The 9,603-nt window shown below is 43.3% G+C and overlaps 1 long non-coding RNA gene across 1 annotated transcript; it reads right to left on the bottom strand.

The window, feature by feature from the left end:
* Positions 1-7,500: 7,500 nt before the first annotated feature.
* On the bottom strand, positions 7,501-9,157 carry LOC139797412 (uncharacterized). Its single transcript, XR_011726460.1, has 2 exons — positions 9,054-9,157; positions 7,501-7,583 (listed from the first exon to the last, which is right to left on the bottom strand). It is a non-coding gene; the product is annotated as an uncharacterized lncRNA (long non-coding RNA).
* Positions 9,158-9,603: the final 446 nt, after the last annotated feature.

Genomic DNA, 9,603 nt, shown 5'->3' with positions numbered 1-9,603 from the left:
AAATTTGCCTGCAGGGTTACTTACAGCCTTCCCCATCAGACGAGGCAGGGTGACAGTTGCCAGCTGTGCTGGTGGCTTTTGTGATGAGCAAACTGAATGCTCTGTTTGGCTGGAAACTCTCAATTCATTGCACATAAAAATAAATGAACAACGTCAGATGTGAAAATTTCTTTCAAATGCCCCACAGCTTGGCACAGATTTCTCCTACATCTGCATGAAGAAGCTGGTGCACAGCCTGGGTCTAGGGAGGAGCTGGGACAGCAGCAGAGCTGCAGTCATCTTGTTGGAAAACTCCTGGACTTCACAAATACCTGGGCAAAGTAGTGAGAGGAGGAAAACTTCAGCCTATCTGGCCAACCTTGGGAATGTCACACTAAGGAGAAATGCTTCAGGCAGAAGCGTCAGTGTTGAATTTAGTTGATTTCTTGCAGATTTACTCTTTCCCAAGCAAGTCAAGAACAGCTGACTTGTACCAGGAGAGGGGAGGGAACAGGGGTGTGACAGGAATGTCCTCATCCCTGATCATGGACAGATATGACTTGTGTGGCCAGCTTACATTAAAGATGTTTATACACTAAAGGTTTATGATCTCTTTTCTGATGTTTTTCTTGTTCCATCCCATTGTTATGGATTATAATTTACCTTGGCAGGCTGTTTGGCCCTCAGATATTAATAAGAAAGGAAGTGTAACAGAGCCATGATTTGGCTAACCAGGATAAGTGCTGCCGCAGCATAAACAAGGAATTTTCTCATTCCTCTCTAGTACAAGAGAATGTTTTGGCCAATCAAGTCCTCCATCAGGTATGAGAAGTTACTTGCCGCAACATTGCAATCTCTAGAATAACCCAAATTATTTGATTTCTTCCTTTCATATATGGGCTGGGACTTGACAGGAACCATTCATAGGGCCCATCTCACCTCTGCTCTCCTGACATTGGAATAACATCTCCCAGAGAATGAGAGGCAGAAGGATCAATGCTTAATGAACTCCAGGATTTCATTTGGCTTGGACTAACAGCTAAGGAAACCAGTTTAATTTCCTCTGTGAGAAAAGTGAAATGAATGATGTGTACCCGTTTCTCAGGTAAAATATTTGATCCCTTACCGTCTTAGTCATCATTGGTCTTAAATCGTTTACTGTGTAACGTTACACCCCATACAGATTGCATCAGGGGGGAGAAAAATCACAGCCAGGCAGCCTGCAGGAACTAGAAAGCAATTTGTTTGCAGGAGGAAGGATGCTCTTTTCTGCAGACTGTGGGTAGAGCACCATTTATCACCAGGAGGCAGCAGAACAACATTCAGCTGAAGTCACATCAGGCCAACTCTCTTCCTTGAGCCTCCTGTCCTGATAGCAGCCAAACCCTATGACTTTCCCAGGGCAAGAGATGAAAGCAATGGCATAGCACTCAGCTCAAATAGGTTGTAAGATAATGAACTGGATGCTCCTTAAGGTCTCTTCTATCTGAAACGATTCAATAAGATTTTTTTAAACTCTCAGGCTGTAGCAAAGTAGGCTACCTCTGTGACAGAGACCTATTGTACTTGCAGATTGAAGACAGATTTATTTTCTAATAACAAAAAAAAAAAAGGAAAAAAAAATAGTAATCCCAAAGCCAAACCTTCCAAATAAATTATTTCCTACTGGAAAAGAGACTTCTCTGATCCTATCAAAACTAACTACAGTTTGGCATGTTTTCCCAAACACAGCATGCAAAAGTAGTAATATTTTATGTTGTGATTATAGGACATTGTGGGCTGCAGCCATCTGCTAAGAGAGGGACATTCTGCTCCCCGAACATCCTGGCTGTAATTTGCACAATATTTGAGTTTCTGAGAGTTACTGGGAGCAATGACATGGTGTGGATACCCATCAGCACTAACAGCACATAAAACATGGGAAAGCAGACGTGGGGGTGACAGTGGATTTTGGCACCTCAGGATTTCCCTCTGAGCAGTGGAAAACGTTCCAACATGATCTAAACATGTAAAAAGCTTTCCCTGAAACATGTGCTGCCCCTATGGCAAACAGAGAGATCAGGGGAGTGTCTCAGGCAATAACATTGTCTCCCTTTTCTGGAGTTAACAGTTGGGTTCAATGTTCTATTACTGCAGATCTTTGGGTTGGGATTTTTTTTTTTTTTCCCAGTGCTCAGCATCTCACCAGCTCAGGTTCCTCAGAGCCCTGCCCATCGTGGCCTTAAAAACTTCCAGTGATGGGGTTTCCACCACCTCTCTGGGCAACCTGTTCCCGTGTCTCACCACCCTCATAGTGAAGAACTTCTTCCCAACATCTAATCTAAATCGCCCCTCCTCTAGTTTGAAACCATTCCTCCTAGTCCTGTCACTCCCTGACATCCTAAAAAGTCCCTCCCCAGATTCCTTGTGGCCCCCTTCAGATACTGGAAGGTTACAATAAAGTCTCCTTGGAGCCTTCTCCTCTGCAGATGGAATAACCCCAACTGTCTCACTCTGTCTCCACACGAGAGGTGCTCCAGCCCTCTGAGCATTCTCGTGGCTCTTCTCTGGACACGCTCCAGCACTTCCATGTCCCTCCTGTAACAGGGGCTCCAGAACTGGATGCAGAACTCCGGGTGGGGTCTCATGAGAGCAGAGCAGAGAGGGAGAATCCCTTCCCTCAACCTGCTTCATGGCTCCTCTTCATGCAGCCAAGGATCTGGTTGGCTTTCTGGGATCCAAGTGTACACGGATGGCTCATGTTGAACTCCTCATCCATCAGCATCCCCAAGTCCTTTTCCTCAGGGCTGCCCTCAAGCCAGTCCCTCCCCAGCCTATATCAGTGCCTGGGATTGCCTCAACCCAGATGCAGGACCTTGCACTTGGTCTTGTTGAACTTCATGAGGTTGGCAGGGTCAAGCTCTCCAGCCTGTCAAGGTCCCTCTGGATGGCATCCTCCAACAGTGGAAAAAGGTGCCAGTTTTGGAATTTCAGGGCTATTTATTGTAAGGTCAGTTTTGGTCCCCTAGCTGCAAATTTCAAGGCAAGCTGATACTTTTGAAAATCAACCCATTTCATTCAGTAATGGAAGAATAAGGCGGCTGCAAGTCATTACACAGAACCTTCAGAAGGAGAAGATGTTGGTTTGAAACAGTTGACAAATCCATACTTGTCACTCAGAGAAAACTACACTTGGGTATCAAGACTGGGGTGAAGGGGACATCTCTGTGCCACACCACCCCCCCCCCCCCCCCCCCCCCCAGCAATTTCTTGACAAAACCCATCTGAGAGCCAGCTCAGCTTCACCCAGGCATCAAGACAATCTGCACTGAAAGGCTTGCAAAATTCATGCATATTTTTCTCCTTGGGGCTCCCAGGCAGGGATCAGGGATATAAATGCACATTCTTGCAGTAGATGGGATCTTCTTCATTCATGGGCTGCCTCCCACAAGTCAAGGGGTCTAAATATGAGCTCAACAGCCTTGAGCCTATGCCTGTACCACCTCACCTAGAATACTAAGCTCATATTGGGTGAAGAATATCAATTTTCTAGTAATGCAAGCTTTAATGTCATTATTTCTTCTTTATCTGGGGTGTTCCTGGAGTGGTTCATCATGTTTTATCCTGAATCTCGGGATGTGTTTCTGTAGGCCAAAATAAATAGATAGCTTTTTCTTCTGTATTATACAAAAAAGCACGGTCAGTGGACTTCCCCAGTCTACTTTAATTGAGGATCTGTCCCATCATCTCTAACACCAAGATAGCTGAGCATTTCTTATCATCCTTCTATGGCTACAGCAAAGACATAGAACACTTTCTGCAGGCAGCCCTGTGAATATTGGGCTCATTTAAGAGGTAAGTAAAGAAGACATCACCGCTGGCTGTGTGTCCTCTGGTAGCAATCACTGCAGAGCACACACTTTTGATGAGCTTAGATGACAAGCATCACATGGAGAGAGGGTACCATGGACACACAACCTTCTGAATATGTGTCAGCAAGAAAATGAGAACTACAAAGGCAAGCAGTGGCTGCCTGCTGTAGGATCCCTCATCTAGCTCAAGTTCAGCCATGTAACTCAAGTCTAATTCTCTGCAGTTTGATAAAAAAAAAAAAAAGCCAAACCTAAAATAACAAAAGCCCCCTATACTGCTCTCAAGGATTAGCACAAGGATATATCTTTGTTCACAGAGCCCTTTTCAGTTTCGAAAGGAGTTTCTCAGATCAAAAATAGAGAATTCTTTCATGTTACTGTCAGTTCTGCAGCCCACCTAAAATTGCATTATTACCACTGACAGAAAGACAGGTGTTAACAGCTGGAGAGAAAACAAATGTAGAGCACTGTGGCAAAAACTGAGGAGAAACAGATGTGTGAGCAACTTTGTCTTTGATATTTATTTTAATAGTGCTTCTCAGATGTGTTTAATATTTATGTGGCTATAGTCTCAGCTTTCACTGACAGACCAGAGCCAGCACAGTGCATTATTCACCTCTGCCACCACTTCTTCTTTTCTTTTCCTCCCTTCCAACCGTCAGAAAAGAGCATCTGTAAATCTCTCAGGAAATGCCAGTTTATTCCTCCTCCCTTCCCCCAGCATAAAATGGATAGAGTTTTTTAGCAGTGGGAGTTCAGGGTGATTAGTATGCTAATACAGGAGAGAGAAAAGGAAACGGAGATGAGAGATATGGTCCTTTATCGAAGAAAAGCAGGAACAACTGAAAGGAGGATCTCTGCTAATCAATTAACCTACAATGGACCTAATGCCATAAGAAGCTACTGTGCATAAAGGGACAAAATTCCCGGTGACAGATGGCATTTGGGCTCGTGATATTACAGGGTTACTGCTCGAGAGCTTGTTTACCTCCCATACAGGGGTAAGCAATAAAGCAATAAAATTGCTTATTTATTTTAAAGGCAGAAGTTGAAATGCTTATTTACCAAATCAATCAAGATTTACTAAGGCAGAACAGCCACAATCCTCACAGCCCTAAAATGCTGGATACTTCACTGATTTCAAATAGCAATTATCTATTGCAGTTTCTTGAACCCGCTCTGACTGCAAAGAGACATTTAATTTGCAAATTTTGATGAAAATTGTCATTTTTTTTAATTGCCTATTTCACCAATTTGAATTTTAAAACAAACGATTAACTAGAAGCTCATTTTTACTTGCCTTGGGCAAGCCCAGAAAATATTTGTCAAGACCCAAGCCTGTCTGCTTAGCATTTGAGTTGAGAAATGCACAAGTGCCTTCAAGTCAACATTAGCAGTGACAGAAGCAAGACTATTATTTAACAGTAGCTGAAAATGTCAAAAACAAGCGGCATCTGGCATTTTGACAGGACGGTGTTGAAAAGAAACCACTTCTTTTTTTTTTTTTTTTTTTTTTTCAACACTCTCTTAACTGTAAAGCAAAACTGCACAATTATCACTTGAACCCGAGCACGGCTTTTGCAGGTCCCTTTGAACTGGTGGGGATGAAGGAGAACAGGTGGGTCTCCATCTTCTGCTCACAGCCACCTTTGAGGTCCAGCCATGGGGCAGACCCTTGGTGTTGCTCTCCATGCTTCAAACAAAGCCACACTCTGCTCCCAGGAACATCAGAACATCATCAGACAACTCATGTCAGGCCTCAGGCACACCAACTCAATGAAGACACCCCAAAAGCTAAGGGCATATGTAAACGTTAAAAAGTACATATTTTAGATCTTAATGGGCTGTCAGAATAAAATGCAGTTGCTTTTTTAAAAGTGGGTATTGTGCCTGGGCATTAATCAGCCTTTTATTATATTAGAACGCATAACAAAGGGTAGGCAGATTTAATTAAAACTACTGTTGTCATTAAGAGAAGCCTGATATTGAAGGAGTGCAGGAAAAATTAATATCTGAGATATTTAATATCTGATCTTTTTTTCCCCACTGGAAGATTAAGTTGGAAGTTATTGTTTCAATCAACAAGATGCCACTGTGCTTACAATAAACCATATTGTGAACCATCCCAGGGCAACAGGCAGTGAGATACTGTTTTCAAGAGTTTTAGATAGCAGAGTGAATGGGCCTTAAGAATTTTAGAGATGCCAAAATGATGAACATATGTTCATCTTCATTGCACACACCAGATTCTCAGCACCATTTATCTGGGTTCGAGTAGGACAATTTTCCAGCAGCTTTTCTTCCCCGTTAAGTCCCTGTAACATCCGTCAGTGTTACAGAGAATCAAATCCCATCAAGATTTGTCTATACAAGTGTCAGGTGTCTCTGTCCTTCCTCAGCAAAATCTCCCACACATCTCACAGCTGCTGTGCAAGAGAGACATCAGGAGATGTGCTGTTTGGTCCCCTTTCTAGGAGGCATCCCATGGTCACCTGCTGTGTGGCAGCAACATGACCAACCTCACCACATCCCTCTGGGATCCATGAGTTATTGTGACCTGGGAAATCACAAACTATCCAAGTCTGACAGTTTGTCAAAGTGTAGGTGTTCTGTGAAAAGCTGATTCAGATGATGCCAGAGAGCACATGCTGTCCTTCCATGGTTTGGAAACTTCCCCGATGAGATAGTTAGGGGGTTTCTGGATGCTTTTCTTCTTGCACAGCATTCCTGGTGCTTCTCTTTTATGGCCAGTGGAAGGCAGAAAAAGCTGAGGAGGTTTGCCCTCCCTTTGCACTGTGCACTGGTACTATGATAGAAAGAAGGGGGCTGGGGGGCTGGGGCACTGGTCCTGCTTTGCCTGGGCGTATTTTATTTCCTGTGAGCAGACTGAGGGATCACATTTGTCAAGACCCAGGCTGGGGGAGGACACCAACATCCTCATTTACGAGTTAGCAGACCCAGAGTGGTGAAATCCAATGTTTTTCAGACTCCAACCTCTCCAACTCCAGGGACTTGGGGTTCAAAAAAGCACCTTAGAGTGGCACACGTGTGCCTGAAATGCCAACTTTTCCTCTTGCCCTTAAGTGTACTCCCACAGAGCTATGGCTTGAATGCAAATGCAGCTCATGGTATCTTTTGTCTGCCCCTTGGTACTTGAAGTTGATCCTATTTAAAAATATCAAAAAGCCAGTGTCTACTACACAAGCACCATTGCTATTTGTCTTCACAGTGGGCATTTTGACCTGACATCCAAACCAAGCTCCCTTTTGTTTCTAGCCAGCTTATCAAGTGACCCCTCCTGCTGCTCTTCACTGACCCAGAGTTCATCCCCTGGACCAGTGCAATGACCAAAGTTTGCAGAACAAACACACACAACAACAAAAAAAAAAGTTTCCAGGAATGGGTACGTGTCTCACTTTCTACCAGCTCCATTATTTCCTAACTCTGCATTTCTACACTTATTTCTTACACAATCCTACATGTCTATCTTTTCCTACACCACTTATCATCACAGTGGATACATCACTACATCCATTCACATCCTCGAAACATCAGTCTCTAGGATCTTTCAATTCATCTTCTTCAAGCCACTGCTCCAGCTGAATTTTTGCTTTTTACTCACTTGAGAAAGCTGGCTGGTAAGAGGAGGCTGAAACCACACAATGCAGTATTATTTCTCTCTCTCCAGTTTAATCAGAACAGGCAGAGCTCCCACACAAATCCTCAGCTGAATTTCCTACAAGAGCAGGAATACTGGGCAAAAAAAAAAAATATATATGCAAGATCGTGGCAAGCATTTATGATAACAAGCTCATCAGTGGCCAACATTTTGCATTTGCATCATTATTAATCTGATCTGCCAGATGTGATTCTCATAAGTCATTCCTCATGAAGAGTTGATATAAAAAGCACACACTGTAAATCACAGAAAATGATGACAGTTTTCATCAGTGGTGAAAGAGGGAAAAGCAGATTCCACAGAGTGCTGCTCTTACTTGTTGCACAGTGTAGGAATTTTTTTACCTCTATGACGTTAGAAAAGAAGTAAGGTCTGAACAATTTCATCCCTTTCAAACCCAGAAGGCCTAATTCCCCACCAGCATGAACTGCCACATACCCTGGAAATTGATGGAGCTGTGCCAGTGCAGCTGAGAACTTGGCTTTGCATGTCAGTTCATTCAGCAATGATTGTACTTGACATGCAGCACAGAACAAGCATTTGTTTTTAAAAAGAAAACATTGGAGTCTTTCAGTACAAAACCAGCCTATAAATAGTCCTGGTTCCAAGAGCAGGATTAACTGTCCTTAGTTTGGACTCCTATGCATTTGTGCAAAGGACGAGTAAGGATGAGGGGAAAAAGCATATTCTTCTCTCTCAGGTTCACTGGTGGCAGTTTTCACTGCTCAGGACAGGCAAAGATGGGTCTGTAAAGCAGGGCAACTTTTTTGTTAAAACCTGTAACTGACATAGGCACTTAATGTCCTTAGAGGCACTTTCACTCCCACCTAAACACCACATAGTCACATCCCTCACTGTCACCTCACCATTCCTGACCAAAGTGATTACTGACCCACGGTCAGATCACAGGCTTCTCACCAAATTCTAAAGGACTGTGTCAATCTCAGGAAGTTGCTAAGGAAATTTTCCTATAAATTTTCTTCTGGCACAGTCAAGACTTACCCCAGCCATCCCTGGCTCCTGAGGAAACAACTGGCACAGCTGCATTAGAGGAAAACAGATGCCTCAAAACACCTGCTGGTGACCATGGTCAGCAAAGTGATACTTTTGGAGAACAGCTGAGGATGAGAACAAGTTGATACAACTGGACTGCATTTGTAAGGCTTCCATCACCCTCTTGTTTAGAAACCCAGGATACGAATGAGCCCTTATGGGCAACATTATGAGCAACACTATACAAAATGTTGGAGCTTCTCCTTGCATAATTTCTGTAATGCAGTAAATTAAGTTGTAACCTCCCAGCTTTCTCTTTTGTTCACACATTTGCCCTGAATAACTGCATGAAACAAATCTTCCTTTGAGGTTTGATGACCAAAAAATTACTAAATATCTGAAACGTGGGTTTACAACACATAACACAAGGCCTACGTTGAACTACTCAGAAAACAGAAACAGCTCTATGAACCTGCAGCAAGAGCTGCTCAACTTCTGCAATTCAAAAACAAACAGCAAGAAAGGAAAACCTCAAGAAAATGCAAACTTACACCCAACCTGGACTGTGGAACCAATCAGACCAAGAAACGGCCCCGATGTCTTCCCCAGCGTGGCTTTTCAGCATTCAAATCACAAACTCCCAGTACGCTGCCTGAAAAGCCCAGGCAGAAAGTTTATCCTTTAATTTGAGGTTTTGTCATTTGACTGGGGGGAGGTAATCAGGACAAGGCTCTGGACCATGCTGCTCAAAACATGACAACAGACACACCAAAAATCCAAGCTGGCTGCATGAAGCAATTAAAGTAGTGTTTACTATTCCATGACAGTTAACATGTGGGACTGACCTTTCATTTACTGTTTAGTATTGAACATTAAGCTGCAAAATTACTCATGCTTTGCATTTAGTACTGGCATCAAAACTAACAGCATTAGATAGCTATTCCCACGGCGAGACACACGTTCCCTCTGCCCAGCTGTGCATGTGCTTTTATAAGCACTGCATCAACAGCATTTCCACAGGTCAGGTTCATCCCTTACCAACAGGAATTTACTGGTAACATTGCTCCAAAATGTAAAAAGCATATGCATAATCTCCAGGGT

Source organism: Heliangelus exortis, chromosome 6 (assembly GCF_036169615.1).
Source record: "Heliangelus exortis chromosome 6, bHelExo1.hap1, whole genome shotgun sequence".
In the NCBI taxonomy this organism is placed as follows: domain Eukaryota; kingdom Metazoa; phylum Chordata; class Aves; order Apodiformes; family Trochilidae; genus Heliangelus; species Heliangelus exortis.
The sequence above is the reverse complement of the archived record's forward strand: the minus strand, read 5'-3'. Positions and strand labels throughout refer to the sequence as shown.